General features: G+C 43.2%; 1 protein-coding gene across 2 annotated transcripts in view; it reads right to left on the bottom strand.

Annotated features, from left to right (window-relative positions):
- NECTIN3 (nectin cell adhesion molecule 3) overlaps positions 1–15432 on the bottom strand; it is a 111419-nt gene that overhangs the window by 34029 nt on the left and 61958 nt on the right. The gene's annotated exons all lie outside the window — the stretch shown is intronic.

The following is a 15432-nucleotide window of genomic DNA, read 5'->3' on the forward strand; positions in this document are numbered from 1 at the left end:
CAGGAGGTTAGAGTAGCCGTTGAAAGCGTAGATCAAAAGATTAAAAATGTGGATGAAAAACTAGTTTATTTCAACCAGGGTGTAGGGAAGGTCGAGCACAGATTAGACAAGGCAGAACAGGATATAGAGGACATCAAAACAGAAAAAGATGAGATGCAGTCACGCCTTCTTACATTAGAGATGGAGAAAGCCTCTGATTTTCTGAGGATTCAGAATCTGGAAGAGACCCAGGAGAGACCCCACAGGAATTAATAACATTAATTTCTCGAGAACTGGCTGAACAGATCGGAATGACTAAAGAGGAGATACAAAATTCTATTGAAAATGCTTATCGACAGTCCAATGCGTATACGAGGAAAAACAAACTGCCAAAGGAAATCCATATAAAATTTATGAGAATAGTACAAGAAAAGATCCTTAAAGCCAACAGAGAGAAGGACTTGACAATAAAAGGAATAAAAATAAACGTTTTGAAACAGGTGCCTTGGAGTATGCGAAAAAAAGACAAGAATACCATTTCATCACCAAAATATTAATTGACAGGAAAATTCCCTTCTCATGGCAAGTACCAGAAAGAATATACCTGACGTGGGAGACTAGAAGACATAGCCTGAATAGTAAAAGAAAAGCCAGAAGATTCTTAACAGAAATGAAACAAAAACTGAAGCTGACTGAAGAGGAATTACAGTGGATGACTGAAGACTCAGAAGAAGAACAAGGAGAAGAAGAAGAAAAGGCAGGAAAAGAAGAGAGGTCAAAGACGTCCCTGGTAGCAAGGAGAACCAGAAGCAAGGAACAGAGAGATAAAACGGGTAGTAAGGAACGCACAGATGGCGGAACAAATCAAGTTTTTCTCAGTGAATGTCAAAGGGCTAAACTCGGCTCAGAAGAGAAAGAAAATATTTAACAAACTGGTTAAAATGAAGGCGGATATCATTTTTATTCAAGAAACTCACATAAAAGAAAAAGATAAAAATTTGTTAGTTATGCCTAGATTAGGGGAAACTTTCATAGCTTCAAATCAACAGAAGAAAAAAGGAGTAGCAATATACATTAAAAAACATTTAAATCCAAAACTGGTCTTAACCTCATAAGATGGGAGATTATTGATGGTGGAAATCTCCTACGAGGGAGAAGAGATACTACTGGTGAACATATATGCACCAAACAAATCTCAGCATAACTTTTTTCTTCAATTGAAGAATCAATTAACTCTGAAGGCGGAACAGAAAATATGCATCATGGGTGACTGTAATACAGTAGTGAACAAAGAAAAGGATACATCTACGAGCAATGGAAATGGGAGGAAAAGAACAAGGAACATCATACCCAAAGTATTTTTGGAAATGGCAGAAGAATTAACTTTAATCGACATTTGGAGAACCAGAAATCCAAAAAGGAAGGACTATACATTTTATTCTAATCGACACAATTCCTGGTCAAGAATAGACAATTGTTGGATCTCAGCGGAACTCACTCATCAAGTGAATGAAACTGATATCCTACCAAACACATATGCAGATCACAATCCAATATGGATGAGCTTAGGACAAACGCCAAGAAGAGGCTCATGGAAGTTGAATAGCCATTTACTAAGAGAAGAAAAATTTCTGAATAAAATGAGAAAGGAATTAAAATTCTTCTTCAGAATTAATAAACCCCAGGATACTGAGATGACAGTGATATGGGATGCTGCGAAAGCTTTTTTTCGTGGATGGGCAGTAGAACATAATACACAAAGAAAAAAGGAGAGAAAAAAACAATATCACACTTTGGCCATGTCCTTAAAAAAGGAGGAAACGGAACTTAAAAAGTCTCCAACTAACAAGAGTTTATTGAATAAGATAAATATTTTACAGCACAAAATTAACTTGTTAGAAAAAGAAGAGATGGAGAAAAAAATAAAATTTGCGAGACAGAACTTTTTTGAGAAGGCAAATAAGCCGGGAAGATGGTTAGCATACAGAATAAAAAAAGAGAGAGAGAGAGAGAAAACGAGAATTACGGAAACATTGGATAAGCAAGGAAAGGAAATCTATACGCAAAAGGAGATTGAAAAAGAAGTAGTAAAATTCTATACTGGCCTCTATAAGAAAAGAGAAGTAGAGCAAGAGAAGCAATTGGAATACTTGAATAAATCTCCAAAATGGAAGTTTGACCTCCAACAACTTGAGAAGTTAAACAAATCAATCACAATGGAGGAGATTCAAGAGGCTTGGAAAAAACAGGAAAATGGCAACTCTCCAGGACCAGATGGATTACCAGCTGAATATTACAAGGCGTTTGAAGAAATCTTAAGTCCTCAATTTAAGAAGTTAACCAAAGTCATTGAGTCCAAGGGGGTAATACCAAATACATGGAAAGAGGCACACATTTCATTAATACATAAAGAGGGGACCAAAAAGAACAAAATCAAGAATTACACACCAATCTCTCTACTAAATGTTGATTATAAGATCTTCACAACCATCTGGGCTTCAAGATTAAAGGAAATATTAGGAGAAATAATTCATAAAGACCATAAAGTTTTCCTCCGTAAAAGGAAATTGTCATCAAACATAAGGACGATAATAGACATTTTAGAATACTATGAACTCCATCCAGGAAAGCAGATGATGTTAATCTTTTTAGATGCAGAGAAAGCCTTTGACAATGTCAACTGGGAGTTTATGATGCTACAACTAAAAGAAATGGGAGTGGAAGGAAAATTTCTACAAATAATCAAAGCAATATACTCTAAGCAAGAAGCCAAGATTAAGGTCAATGGGAACTTAACGGACAGTATATCCATCGAACAAGGCACAAGACAGGGTTGTCCGTTATCCCCTCTTATTTATATTAACGCTGGAAATCCTAAATAGACAGATAAGAGCTAATGAAAGAGTTAAAGGTCTAAAAATTAGAGGGGAAGAATTTAAGGTACAAGCCTATGCAGGCGATCTGGTAATAATACTTGAGAATCCTCAGGGAGACCTAGAGGAAGTATTGAGAATCATAGAAGAGTACGGACAAGTAGCAGGTCTCCAAATCAACCATCAAAAAACAAAAGTTATGATTAAAAACATAGAGAAAGAAGAAGCTGGAAAACTGCTGAGAGAAATTAATTTTGAAGTAGTACAAAAATTTAAATATTTAGGAATCATCATCACCAAAAAACACAGTAACCTAATGAAAGAGAATTACCTCAGAATACAGAAGGAAATTCAGAAGAACCTGGAAGATTGGAGTAAGCTTCAACTATCATTGATGGGAAGAATAGCAACGATAAAGATGGTGATTTTGCCTAAACCACTATTTCTTTTCCAAAATCTACCAATATTATTGAACTTTAAATATTTTAAAGAACTGGATCACCTGACAACTAAATTTACATGGAAGACTAAGAAACCAAGAATAAAACTTAAGCTATTACAGGACTTGAAAGAAAGGGGAGGTGTAGGACTTCCAAACTGGCTATTATATTATAAGTCATGTGCAATGACATGGATAAAAGAATGGATAACCCTGGTAAACCAAAGATTATTGAAATTAGAGGGGCATGACTTAAGCATGGGTTGGCATGCATATGTGTGGTATGGGAAGGATAAGGAACAATCACGCTTTATGGAACATATTGTAAGGAAAGCATTGGGTCTAGTGTGGTATAAATTCCGAGTACAATCATATAAGAAAACCCCATTATGGGTAGCCCCCATAGAAGCCTTTACGATGAAAGTGATGAATCAGAAAGGGATGATGCTAGCTTACAAAGAACTACTTAATAGAGAACAAAATATAAAAAGTAAGCAAGAATGAGAGGAACTAGGGGTAGCAACAGACTGGTGGTCATTGAATAAATTAGAATCAAGATATAGAAAAGATAGAAATGTGGGTTTTTTGAAGGTCAAGTACAGGTAGATAAACTCTGGATCTATTTCGACGGGAAAATAATAAAGAAAATGTATACATATTCATTGGAATATGAATTGGAGGATGAGAGGGTAAAGGAGACAATGATAAAATGGGCAAGGGATTTCGGCTATAATATTGACATTGATCACTGGACGATGATGTGGAAAGACTGTTATAAAATGGTCAAGCCAGTAAATTTAAGAGAAAATATCCTCAAAATGTTTTATAGATGGCATTATACTCCTATAAAACTGGCAAAAATGTCAGAAGGTAGCAGTAATATCTGTTGAAAAAGTAAAAAAAAAAAAGTGGGAACTTATTATCATATGTGGTGGTCATGTGAAAAAGCCAGGGTTTATTGGTTACAGTTGTGGGAAATGATAAAAGGAATTATTCAAAAGAAATTAAATTGTAAACCTGAAATAGCATTATTAAACATTATGCCAGAAATTACTGACAAGAAAATTAAATATTGTTTGATGTATATATTGATAGCAGCTAGGTCACTCTGGGCCCAAAAATGGAAAAGTGAAGACGTACCTACAATGGAGGAGCTCCTGAAGAAGCTGTTGGACATTATAGAACTGGATTCACTATCAGAAGCGCTACAAGATCAACCCAGAAATTGTGCAAAACAAAGTTGGAACTTAATACATGCTTGGGCCCAGGGTCAGACTTGAAGATAGGGCAAAATGATTGATGGGCTTTGTCTTTTTTAGTTTTTCTTTTTTCTTTTTTTTCAATGCTCTCTGGAGTTTGGGAAAGCTGGACTGTAATGAGGTCTGAACCCCTGTCCTCAAAGGGGGGAGGGTTTAGGGTGTCTGTATTGCATTTTAGATATGTGTTTGTAGTTGAAATAAAATTATTTTAAAAAAAACTTCCCTCGAGTTACGTACAGGAAAAAAAGTGCCCCCCTCCCCTTAGAGGCTTCTGGAGGGGAAAAAAGGATCAGAAACTTAAAAATAAATAAAAGAAAGTCACTTACCAGGCCTTGGTAGCCCCAAATAGCAGGAAAAAGAGCGGAAACAGCTAAAAGCCGACACCCAGAAGGGAGCCTGGCAGCCATTTTGTGATTTCCCCCTCCCGCTCCTGCACCCTCCTCTCCCCGCCTATCAGCTGATGGGCTGGCTCTGAAGAGGCTTGGGGAGGCTTGCTCAGCACCTAAAAAGCCCACCTGTGTGTCTTTGTGCTGAAAAAATCAGCACAACATGCTTTAAAACATGATTTAAAATTGGCTTCGTTGAAAAAAAAGATTTCTAAAGTGCTTTGCAAACTGTTCCCTACCTTCCTCCTCTTTTCCTGAACCTAAGGGAAAAAAAGAAAAAATATCCCCCTCTACTGGCAGAAGGTGGAATAGCAGCTTCCCATTAGTTTCTATGAACGGAAAAGAGCAGATACAGATTAAATGGTTTTCAATGCATTCCTATGGGAAATGCAGATTCGACCTAAGAACTTTTCGACCTAAGAACCATCTTCCAATACAGATTAAGTTCGTAAGTTGAGACCCCACTGTACAAGAGGAATTGGAGGGAAAAGGTAGAGTAGGCCTTTGCCCCGAGGAATCATGAATGCGTCCCCCATTCCTTCTATGCTCTGGAGGCATAGAATTTGCATTTTTTGTTGAGATGGCTCGCAAACAGATCCATCTTCGGATTCCCCCAACGGTGACACAGAGAGGCGTAACTCTCATTGTTCAACTCCCATTTGTGTGATTGAGTTGTCAGCCTGCTGAGTTTGTCTGCTGTTTCATTGTCTGTGGTGGAGATGTGAATTGCTACTGGGAAGATGTGGTGTTGATAGCACCATTCCTATAGGTGAATCGTTAGAAACAGAAGTGATTTGGAATGTGTCCCTCCTTGTTTGTTGATGTAGTACATGGCTGTGGTGTTGTCGGTGACCAGCTGCACACCATGACCATGTATTAGAGGTAGAAAGGCTCTGAACACCTTTGTGACTGCTAGAATTTCTAGATGATTGATGTGCAGGTTCCTGTCCTGCTGGGACCACAAAGCGTGAATTTGATGATGACCACAATGTGCCCCCCAACTGATGGGGCTGGCGTCCGTTGTGACTTGGATTGTGAGTCAGAGAGGTCTAAAGGGACGTGGAGAAAAGTCCACCACTGTAGTTGTTGTACAAGTTCTGGAGAGACACAAGTTGCTTTCTTTGGCTGTCGTGAATGGGGTTGAAGAGCGCATCTTTAGCCTTGCGTGGGCCAAGGCAGGTGTTTTGGATGCCACGAGTCCCAGAAGATGTTGTGCGTGCTGAGCAGAGATTGTCCTGTGCAGTCTGAACCTGTGTACAGCAGTCCTTATTTTTTGGATGGGTTCTGAGGGAAGGAACACCCTGGCAGCATTGGAGTCCAGTTTGGCTCCTATGTAGTTTATCACTTGGGAAGGATTGAGAACTGATTTCTTTGTATTGATCGTGAGACCTAGGTCTTTTAGAGTGCGTAGAACGAACTTGGTGTTTTTGATGGCTTGACGTCTGGACGGAGAAACTATCAACCAGTTGTCTATGTACGGGTAAACTTGTATTCCCTAAAGATGTAGGAATGCTGCCACTGGCACCATGCACTTTGTGAATGTCCTTGGTGCCGTGGACAACCCGAATGGAAGAGCCAGGTACTGATAAATGGTGTTTTGGAATACAAACCGGAGGTACTTTCTGTGATTTGGGTGGATTGTTATGTGGAAGTAGGCATCCTTGAGATCCACTACCACGAACTAGTCCTTTTTTCTCAACAGGTGAATGATTGAGTCCAAGGTGACCATGCTGAATCGTTTTGCGTGGAGGTAAGTGTTGAGATCTCTTAGACCCATGATTGGTCTGATTCTTCCGTCTTTCTTTGGGATGGCAAAGTAACGGGAGTAGAATCCGTTCTTTACATTTCTTCTGGGCACTCTTTGGATGGCGTGCTTCTGCAATAGAGTACAAATTTCTTCTTCTAGGACAGAGTTGGGAAGTGTGACTTTTACCTGTCCCAGAGGAGGATATTCTGTAAGTTCTAGTTGGTATCCGCAGGTATCTGTGGTTATTTTTGTCCAATTTTGTAGGAAGGGATGAAGTCGTGTTGGATGATCTTGTCCGGTCAGAGGTAAGGGAGAGTCAAAGACAATGTTTTGATTTCTTTGCAGGAGGCTTGTAAGACTGTTGGCATTGTGAAGACTGGGAACGAAATGCGGATGAAGATGCAGCTTGAGATGATCTGGATTGACCTTGGCCCTTGAAGGGACAGAAGGATTGAGAAGACTGATTATTGTGAAGACTGGGAGTATTGGGAGTAAGGTTTACACCATTGGTATTTGTTAAATCTTGGTGGTTGGTGTACAGAATAGGATTTGGCTGTTTTCTTCATTTTGTGAAGTTCATCCAGGTTACTGTCTGTTTTTTCATTAAAGAGGCCATTAGCATCAAAGGGTAGGTTTTCTTAAAGGGCAGGTGTCTTAACATCATCCATGATTGTAGTAGCTCTGAGCCAGGTGTGTCATCTTAAGGTGACTGCAGACATCAGAACCCTGTCAGCAGCATCAGCTGCATGACGTGATGCTAGTCTCTGATGTTTTTAGACTGTCAGGGCCTCTTCATAAGTATTGAGGAACCCCTGACGTATGTCCTCAGGAGTCCACTTGAGGGCTGGAAGAACTCGTAACCATAATTGCTTCTGGTAGGCTCCCATTACCATTAGGTAGTTTGTCACCCTAAGGAGAAACGAGATTAATATCTGTCTGCCCAGGACTTCTAGTTTTCTCCCTTCTCTGTTGGTAGGTGTAACATGAGCCTTAGCATTTGGCCTAGAGGAGCCTGTCTCCACTATTAGAGAATTAGGAACAGGATGTTTCAGTAGATAATTGGTGTTTTCTCCATGGACACGGTATAGATTTTCTGTAAGTCTTGAAACGGGTGTAGATGTAGATGGTTGCCTCCAAGCATCTTTTATCAAGTCCATAAGGGCAGGAATAAACGCTAAGCTGAGCGGTGGGATATGCTCTTGATTAATATCGCCAAAAATTAAGTCCTCAGATGGTAGGTTGGTTTGTTCTGTGTGCATCTTGAGTGTCTTGGCCTTTCTAGACACCATTTGCACATAGGAAAGAAAAATCCTCAGATGGATTTTGATTTGGCTTGTTTGGTGCTCTTAACAAAGGCAGTGGAAGATGCCTTCGACGTCGAGGTGGAGGTTTTCTTTAAACTTGCAGATTTTTTGGCGAGTTTATCTTTAGTAGCAGTCAAAGGCAACTGAGGGGTGAACGCTTCAGACTAATATAGATACCCATTTGGAAACAACTGGCATGTTGAAAAACCCATGTTTCTTTCCTCCAAAGCAAACAGAAACAGCTTTCCCACCACATAAATTCCTTGAGGAAATAGGCATATTAAGTTGCAACAAAAGTCTTGAAGAAACTTACAGACAAATGTGTCTTGCTGCCATAAGGTTTTATGGATCGCTGATGAAGCGGGCTACAGTGCATGAAAGCTGATGCCAGTTAAAGCTTGTTAAGTCTTTAGTGGGGCATAAGACTTTTGTTGGTTTTGATCTCCTCTTCTGCCTGGGCAGCAACAGAGAGCACTATGAAATAAGGGCATAGAAGTAGTCACCATTATTCTCCTAATGGCAGGGACACCTTATGAACAAGGCCGGGATGAGCTCAACATCTGGGGGCACTCTCCATCACGGTCACAAGCTATATATGCCTACTGGCATCACTATGCCCGTGACAGAATCAGATCTGAGTAACAAATTTAAAAAAGTATTTTCAAAGAAAAATATGCTGGAATTAATTCAGAGCCCTGCTACCAAAAAAACAAAAAACAAAAAAAACCAGCTGAGAAATCAATCCACACCTACATATTTTACTGCTGTTCTATAGATTTCAGTAGATTTTCATTCAATCTAGAGTGTAATGTACAACACCCTGCAGACATTTAGACAAAATGAAGACAGAAGTGATTCTTATTGCCCACCCTGACATTTAACACAAGTAACACAGCTTTTTTTTCTGCAGTCATGAAATCCCAATAGTGTGGAGATCCCCACACGTAGAAACTACTCTACTCTTCAAATTTAGTTCACACATGTGAAAGCTAACTGATGGAAGCTGAGTAGTTGGATACCTCTGTTCATGGGTTCACTTTAACTCTTATATTTTAATAGATCTATAGATTTAACAGATTATCCTGAATCTGTGCTTGATTTGAAAAAAAAAAAGGGGTATTCATAGATCTTACTTTATTATCTGAGGCCAAAGCAGCCTCAATGATAAGGAGTGGATTTTATAAACTTTGGCTGATCTACTAAAGACACCCCTAATGGCACAGAAATAGCTTAGTTGCAGATATTCATGCCCTGATAACTTCCTGCCTGAATGAATTTTTTTTGATGGTCCATCCAGTTAATGAAAAATAGCACAGCAAGGTTTCTTACTGGCAATGGCTGTTTTAAGCATATCACCATAGTGTTGGATCAACTGCACTGGTTACCAATTTGTCCTATTCCTGAGGTTGGGGTAGTTTCAGGTCCAGCAAGCAGAGGCTTATCTGCATGCAAGATAAACTAAGTGCAAGATATTTGGAGTCAAAGTCCAAGAATCATGCAAGCAAACAAAGAAGCACAGTAAAGCAATCCAAGAGGTCACATACATCAAGGAGTAAGCAGCAAGACCAGATGTAAGGGAAGGAAGATCACGAACCAGTAGAGATACTGTTTCTTTTGGCTCACAATACCAACTAAAGCCTTTTAAATAGCATGACTGCCTGAGCTGCTCCCTGATTTCATTTGACTAGCTAGTAGATCTCTACCAAGGAGACTTTCCCTGAAGCCAAACAATGTACCCTCTAATTTTCAGCCCCGCTGGGTGGGGATCTGCCTCTCTCTTGCAGGACTTCACCCCTGCACATGTGCCTCTGCCCCTCTCATCATAACCGGAAACAAATGTGGTTGCTATGCGAAGGAGGAAGAGACCTGAGCAGAGGTAGGTGGAGTCGCATGCATGTACAGTCAGCTTAAAGTGAACCTTGCAGCCAAACATTTCTTCTTGTAGCCGCTCTCGAGGCTTGTACCTTTAATCTGTAGTCCTCACATGGGAATTCAATCTCCTCTGACTCTGCCCCAGAGTCCCAAAGAACCCCTTCATGTGGGGATTCAAACTTCTGGTACTGAAGGGTCTACAGTAACCTGGAGATTTGGCCTCCCAGGTCTCTGGAGTTCAGAATATCCTTGATGTGGCAACTTTTCTCCCACATTGGGTTTGGAAAACTCTGACCTATCTTTACTGCATGAATCATCTGTTGATGACATGATACAGTCAATTTCTATGTCCGAGTCAAAGTGTCAGTACTGAATCTGTGAAGATTCTCAGTCTTCCAAGTGAGGCTATCTGGAAGTTCAGTTGCCATGACTCGACTTCCAGATGTTAGTACTAAACTTTAGAGTTTTAAATAACTTAGGACTAGTTTACCCAAATGACTACCTGTTCTTGTATATTCTGCCCCCAAACTAGTATAACCCTTGGAGCATCCTCTCTGGGTGCCACTGCTTATGATGAAACAATGGACAGCTAGGCTACTACAGAAATAGCCTTCTCAGAAATGACCCAGCCTTGGTATAGCGCAGTGGTCCCCAACCTTTTTAATACTAGGGACCGGTTTTCTTGAAGACCATTCTTCCAAGGACCGGTAGGGTGGCTGGGGGGGGCGGTGGGCTGCCGCCACCAGCGTCTGTGAATGGGGGCGTCCGCGCGTGGGGGTACTTGTTATGCAGTACTGTAGTATGTTATGCATTAAGCACCATTTCCCATTGAAATGCATGGGAACAGGATTAATCCGTTCCAGCATTTCAAAAAAATACACAAAATAAATAAAATAAAAATAAACAGAGCAAGTCCCATGCTGGGACTGAGAAAAAGAAATCACAAATCCAAAAACAAAACAAAAAAGCACAGAAAAATAACCCCCAGTCCAAACCCCACCCAGAAGAGTTTTTAAAAAGGAAAAAGCAGCATTTTACCAGTCCAAAGCCTCCTCAACCTCTTGGACTTCCATAGCTGCTGTTGGGAGGCCTCCCGCACTTCCACCACGGCCTGGAAAGTGAGCAGCTTTGACGGGCCCAGCGGCAGAACGTAAGAGCCCGGGAAATTCAAATGGCCTCCCCACTGGGCTCTGTCTCCAACTGCTGGGTCCGTCCGCGGGGGTGGTGGAAATAGTAGCCTTCCCCTGGTACGACTGCACTGCAAACATGCAGTTCCCGATGGACACACATTTAGACTGGCTTTTCGGGGGTGTTGGTAGAGGTGGGGGCGGGGGGCGGAGGCTGTAATATCCTTCCTTCCCACCTCTCCCTGGAGAAAAGGAGCTTTCCGGGAGGGGATGGTGAACAGGAAAAGGGTTCGAGAGGGAAGAGCTCAGCCAGCAGCCACCCTGTCCGCCTTCCTCGCCTCGAAAATACGCAGCCACCCCCTGAAGGCTTCCTATGTATGCATTTAGGCTTCACCGGCTTTTGCCAATGCCCAAGGAAAGTTCGCGCAGCTGCGCCTCCGATCCTGGACAAGGTGCGTTTCCAAGGCAGTAACTTTTGTGAAGACCAAACTACCCCAGCTAGCCACCCCAATCCTCACATGGCAAGCTTCCCCGTCTGGTGAAAAAATCGGATCTGTTTCCGAGACAGGGGCTCTCCTTCCTTGCCACAAGAAAGGGACCCGGACCCTCTCTTTCCACCGCCCCCCCAACCAGGACTTTGGTTTTGGAAATGTGGAAAGAAAGCCCAGGCATTCCAGGCTGGCGCCCCGCGCAAGTTTGAGGTGCTTTCTCCAAACTCCCAATAATCGTAGGAGAGGCCCTTTCCTTCTCTTCCCCCCACCCACGAACATGGCCAGAGAGAGAGAGAGAGAGAGAGAGATTGAGCCCTGACAGGGCAGACGAGGACAAAGCGGCCACCCCAAGGGAAAGAAGTGGCGCGAGCTCTCTCCCTCGGGGTGGCGGTTTTGGCGGGACAATGTGCAGCCGGCGGGGACTGAGGGAACTGAGACCAGGAGACAGGGAGGAGGGCGGGGGGTGCACCAGCAAGACGCAGGAAAGGCTGAGAAAGCGGGGCAAGTGGGCTGTCCGGGCGGGTCCTGCTGCACTGGAGGAAATGGCTTCCCAGCCACCTCCATGCCCTCTCATGCAGCACGATGAGTCCTTGCTGAATGGCGAGTGCAGCCAGGCAGGTGGGCAGCCCTGGGCGAGGACTGACCGCCATCCCCCCATCTCCAGTCAAAGGCAACCCTCAGCTGGGGCCAGCCTTGCCCAGGGCTGCCCACCCTCCCTTGCTCTCTGTCCCTCTTCTTCACTTAGCCGGGAAAGAGAAGAGCAGCAAGGACGGCAGCGGCGGCAGTCCGCTGTCCTCTCTAGCCAGCTCCTCTGCTCTTCTCTTTCCCGGCTAAGTGAAGAAGAGGGACAGAGAGCAAGGGAGGGTGGGCAGCCGATGGAAGGTGCTCAGCAGGGAGGGAGGGGGACCTGCCGGCCTTAGCTCCAAGACGCAGCCTGGGTGGCTGCACACCGTCCATCGGCGAGGCAAGTGGGGCTCTGGCAGTGGGAGATGCTTCTGCTTCCAGAGAAAGAGGAGGCCAGGGCTGCCAGGCAGGGCCGCCATGAGCGACGGAGTCAGCGCTGCAAGGGTGGAAATGAGGCCCCACTTCCCTCGCCAACAGACCTGTTCTTTCCAACCGGACCTCGCTCCCACCCTTGCAGCGCTGGCTCCGTCGCTCATTTCGGCCCTGCCCGGGAGCCCTCGCCTCCTTCTTCTCTGGCAGGGGAAATAACCCCTGCCACGGGAGCCCCACTTGCCTCGCCGATTGAAAGTGCTCAGCAGCGAGGGAGGGGGCCGCCCAGGCTGCATCTTGGAGCTAAGGCTAGCGCGTCCCCCTCCCTCCCTGCTGAGCACTTTCAATCGGCGAGGCAAGCCGGGCTCCAGTGGCAGGGGATGTTTCCCCTGCCGGAGAAGGAGGAGGCGAGGGCTCCCGGGCGGGGCAGCCAGGAGCAATGGAGCCACTGCTGCAAGGGCAGGAGTGAGGCTCCGATGGAGGCTCCAGAAGGTGAGCCCCACTCGGGGGCAGCAGCGGAGGGGAAGCCGCCCTCCTGGATCCTCTTCCAGAGGAGGAGCAACGCCCCTTGCAGCCCGGCCCAGCCCACCTTTCCCGCCCGGGAAGAGGCGGCTGCAGCTGGGCAGGAAGCAGCAGGATCGGCCGCTCACCCTGGGTGGGGTGGCGCCGAGCACAGTGACCGGCCGTTGGCGCTTCCCGGGCGGGCTGCCCACAACAGCTTCCCTGCAGCGGAGCGCTGGGGGACCCATTAGGATGGAAACACACCCCTCAGCCAGTTCGACACACCCCGCGGGGGAGGCGGGGGGGCCGGAAACTTGTCTCCGCGGCCCAGTTCCAGTGACCCCTGGTATAGCAGATCCCCATATTAAGAGGGATCCATCTAGCAACCTGATTAGTATAGTTCAGCTGCAACACAAAGGATCTTTCTAATTAAGCATTTAGTCTCTGAATTTTATTTTTGGCTTTACAGTGGGGTCTCTACTTAAGAACGTCTCTACTTAAGAACAATCCAACTTAAGAAGAGCTCCATTTGCTAAATTTTGCCTCTACTTGAGAACAGAAATCCAAGATAAGAACAGGAAAAAAAACTTTTCCTGCTCTTTTTTTAACCTTAGGTCATTTTACGTTAAAAAAAATTCTCCCCCTAGTGGTAGAGTACGTATTAACCAGCTTTGCATTAGTTCCTATAGGAACTAATGCTTCAATGTACGAACGCACCTCTACATAACAAAAAAAACAGCCAGAACGGATTAATTGGTTTTCAGTCCATTCCTATGGGAAATTTTGCTTCAACTTAAGAACACCATTCCAAAATGGATTAAGTTCTTAAGTAGAGGTTCCACTGTAGTTTCCATGGACGGAAAAGAGCAGATACGGATTAAATGGTTTTCAATGCATTCCTATGGGAAATGCAGATTCAACATAAGAACTTTTCAACTTGAGAACCACCTTCCAATATGGATTAAGTTCTTAAGTAGAGACCCCACTGTACTATTTTAAGCTCATGACCTCTTAGCATCTTTGAACATTCTAAAATTTTAATATTTTGACTCCATTTTGTATTATTTATTTTTGTGTACTGTAAAACTGGTGTCTTTATTTAGTTTTATATTTTTAACTGCCCTAAAGACACTAGGCAGTATATAAACATGTTTAAATAAACAAACATGAGTGTCTGCAAAATGACAAAACAAACCATACTGCCCAAAATCTAACTTAACCCCATTCTGCAAACCAGCATGCATAAGGTGCACAAATGTTTTCCTTGTTTTCTGGACTTCCAACTATACAATTGGTTTCACAATCTAGGGAAGACCAGGCATACAGAAGACAAACTTAGAAACAGGTGCTTTGTGCATATGGGGCAACAAGATTCTGGTGTCTCTACTTCTGGGGACATACATTCCACAGCTCTGAATGACTAAGAAGTAATCTTTTATGTTTACACATATTGTATAAGAGATCATATGATAAGAGACCATATGGGGTTTCTTAAGTCAAAAGAGACCGGCCTGAAAAAGATTATAAATTCATTTAATTGCAAGATGAATCCTAGAGTCAAATCCTTTCTGTTCTTCTCTTGGTCACCAGGCAATCCCAGCTTTTTCACTCAGCAGGAAAAAGAATCACCAATAGTGAATTAGAAAAGAGAATCAAATGTAAGGATGTGTCACTGGAGAACAAGACCAATCATCATGCATGAGTGTGAAAGCTGAATAGTTAAGAAAGCTGACAGGATTTGTTTGAAACATGGTGCCATAGGTGAGCTTTGCAAATACAGTACCCTGGACTGCCAGAAAAACAAATAAATGGATCCTAGATCAAATAGAGTCTGAACTATCTTTGGAGGCAAAAACGCTGAAGCTGAGACTGTCCTATTTGGGGCACATTGTAAAAAGGCAGGTTTCTCTGGAAAAGACATAACACTGGGAAAGGAGAAAGGGCATCAAAAGACGAAGACCAAATACAAGATGGAAGCCACTGGCTTGAGTTTACAAGAGCTGAGGAGAGCAATTGAGGTAGGACCTTTTGGAGATTACTCATTCATTGGGTTGCCATGGGTCAGAGGTGACTTGATGGCACACAACAACAAATTCAGATTTATCTACAAGTATTTAGTTAGATGAGGAGGTACTACTATTCAGGCCTCAAACATGTTCCAACCACTGTAGCTCTGCTGCCAGTAAAGAGAAAAAAAACATGTTTGACTTCAGATAACGTATTAGATTATGGGTAGGTTATAATAATCTTGCTGACACCTTTCAGTATGTATACCATTTTTTTCCTTAAGGATCATCAAAGGTCTAGTTGACTCACAATCGTGGATTCTGCCAGGAATGTCTGCAGATGCATCCCTATATTCATGTAAAACAGGTTTTATGCAACATAAAAATAATAGAGAGATCCCCTAAGCTAACATCTGAAAGGAAAATATAACTAATATTTTATAAGAATTATTTTA

Source organism: Pogona vitticeps, chromosome 3 (genome assembly GCF_051106095.1).
Source record: "Pogona vitticeps strain Pit_001003342236 chromosome 3, PviZW2.1, whole genome shotgun sequence".
NCBI classification, from domain to species: domain Eukaryota; kingdom Metazoa; phylum Chordata; class Lepidosauria; order Squamata; family Agamidae; genus Pogona; species Pogona vitticeps.